Source organism: Fundulus heteroclitus, unplaced genomic scaffold, assembly GCF_011125445.2.
Source record: "Fundulus heteroclitus isolate FHET01 unplaced genomic scaffold, MU-UCD_Fhet_4.1 scaffold_60, whole genome shotgun sequence".
NCBI lineage: Eukaryota > Metazoa > Chordata > Actinopteri > Cyprinodontiformes > Fundulidae > Fundulus > Fundulus heteroclitus.
This window is the reverse complement of record NW_023397033.1, coordinates 1,366,653-1,369,806: the sequence shown is the minus strand read 5'-3', so window position 1 is coordinate 1,369,806 and position 3,154 is coordinate 1,366,653.

The window sequence follows — 3,154 nt, the reverse complement described above, 5'->3', positions numbered from 1 at the left end:
TTATTCAACGGCTGTATCTCCTTGCTGCATCAACCGATCTGCACCTGATTTCACTGCCGAACGGGTTCGTGTGAATTGCCTGGTGGACGTGCGCGTAAAATGCGTGACATTTTCTGCGGTGGCTGGCGGCAGGCGGTGCGCGTACCCCAGCGGTGCTTGGCTGCAAGGGCCGCTCATCGCCGCTTGCGGCTTTAATTATTATTATTATTATTATTTATTCTTGGGACTTTTGAAACGGCTTTTTGGAGGCCTAAACATGCATGAAAACTCACCAAACTTTGCCCAAAATTGTCCCCCGTGAGAAATCGCATGATTTTAGTGTAACTGAAAGCGGGCGTGGCAAACCCGCTCAACAGCGCCAACTAGAGTGAGTTGGGCCAAACCGTAACACGTAGAAAGCTGAAATTTTTTACCTAGGTAGCTTTCTTAAAGTTATGAAAAAAGTCTATTGTGGGTATGCTCTAAAACCCACAGGAAGCCTGCCATTTTGGGTCAAAGGGTAAAATATTGACGGTTTTTGCCTCAAACTTTAACGAACTAGTCCTAGGCATTTTAAGCTATCACTTTCAAATTTTTTCAGCGTGGAGATGAGACCTTGAGGGTTAAAAGTTATCAAAGGTTTTATGAAATATGCATATTTGCCTGAGCTGTCACATTGCAAAAATCAGGTTTGTGGAAAACCATTAAAAACGTATTAAATCAGTAAGCCCCAAGCCATGCTTTGTCTGAGAATTATGAAACTTGGTAAGCAGATGTAACTTCTCAGTCCCTACAAAAAAGTCTCTTGGACCAATTGTGTAAACCCTAAAGAAAGTCAATTAATTTTCATCAAAGATGTCATTTTGTCATAAAAACGGGTATTATTTTTGACCACAAGATGGCAGCATAATACTTTGAACCTCTGATTTACCCATGTCTATTCTTAATCACTCTTACTTTTATTTATCGACTCTTTAGCTTTCTTATCAGCCATTTAATTACCTTTCACTCCTATATGTGCAGGAACCCAAAGAAACACAGCTGATAACCCCATCATCTGAATATGATATAATATTTGTTGAATTACTAATAAGATATCTGGACGGCTTTCTGAATGATTTCTTTTTAAACTGATCAATTATGAACTTGAATCTGAACATATGACAGCTCTTAATGGTCTCACTTCCTCAATCCATTCTACAGCACCTAATAATGCAATCATTTCTGCCGTATAAACAGATATTCCTTCATTTAATTTCTTCCCTATATGCAGTTTAAACTCTGGAATTATTACACCTACTCCAGTTTGTCCTAATTGATTTTTTTGATTCATCCGTATACATTTTTACATAATTATAAAACTGTTCTATATATTCCTCCACTATTAAAGAATTACATATATACATTTTATCTCTATTTTTCTTTTCCAATATTGTTAAATCTACTATTGATTCAGGTAAGATCCATGGTGGTGTTATTGATAATGGTACTGTTGGACTAATATTTCAATGATTTAATCCTAATTCTCTTGCTTTCTGAATAATTGTCCAACCAAATGACTTATTATGAACCTTCTTTTTCACTGCAGGAATGTAAAAGTCAATTAATTTTCATCAAAGATGTCATTTTGTCATAAAAACGGGTATTATTTTTGACCACAAGATGGCAGCATAATACTTTGAACCTCTGATTTACCCATGTCTATTCTTAATCACTCTTACTTTTATTTATCGACTCTTTAGCTTTCTTATCAGCCATTTAATTACCTTTCACTCCTATATGTGCAGGAACCCAAAGAAACACAGCTGATAACCCCATCATCTGAATATGATATAATATTTGTTGAATTACTAATAAGATATCTGGACGGCTTTCTGAATGATTTCTTTTTAAACTGATCAATGATGAACTTGAATCTGAACATATGACAGCTCTTAATGGTCTCACCTCCTCAATCCATTCTACAGCACCTAATAATGCAATCATTTAGTAAATTAGCCCAATAGTTTAGAGATAACTGAATTCTTCTCAATGTCGGGAAGTCTGAACAACAACTCTTAATGCATCACGTGACTTTTGGCACAAATTTACCGCAGCGTGGGTGGGATTGTTTCTTAGTCGAGCAGAGGCTGTTTTGTGTGTGCAGAGACCATTTTGTACTGGAGGAAAACTTATAAATGATATTTTGAGTGCAAAGTTGGCGGACAGTTTGCAAAACAATTTCTTTTGTGTGAAACACATCTTTTTGTGTGCAAAACAAGTTTTATTTGTGAGCAACACCTTTTCTGTTTACAACCTTTTGGCAGGAAACTATCTCCATAACTCTTGCTGCAGCATTTTGGATCAGCTGAAGACTTTGAACTGCATTTCAACCAGTAAAGTAATGTTTAAACCAGGGGTGTCAAACGTACGGCCCGCCAAACGATTTGGTCCGGCCCGGTGGCCAAATGCAATATCATTATTCAACGGCTGTATCTCCTTGCTGCATCAACCGATCTGCACCTGATTTCACTGCCGAACGGGTTCGTGTGAATTGCCTGGTGGACGTGCGCGTAAAATGCGTGACATTTTCTGCGGTGGCTGGCGGCAGGCGGTGCGCGTACCCCAGCGGTGCTTGGCTGCAAGGGCCGCTCATCGCCGCTTGCGGCTTTAATTAGGCCCGAGCAGCTAAGCGCTGCGAAGGCCTATTGTAACTGCAGATTTTATTATTATTATTATTATTATTATTATTATTATTATTATTTATTCTTGGGACTTTTGAAACGGCTTTTTGGAGGCCTAAACATGCATGAAAACTCACCAAACTTTGCCCAAAATTGTCCCCCGTGAGAAATCGCATGATTTTAGTGTAATTGAAAGCGGGCGTGGCAAACCCGCTCAACAGCGCCAACTAGAGTGAGTTGGGCCAAACCGTAACACGTAGAAAGCTGAAATTTTTTACCTAGGTAGCTTTTTTAAAGTTATGAAAAAAAGTCTATTGTGGGTATGCTCTAAAACCCACAGGAAGCCTGCCATTTTGGGTCAAAGGGTAAAATATTGACGGTTTTTGCCTCGAACTTTAACGAACTAGTCCTAGGCATTTTAAGCTATCACTTTCAAAATTTTTTCAGCGTGGAGATGAGACCTTGAGGGTTAAAAGTTATCAAAGGTTTTATGAAATATGCATATTTGCCTG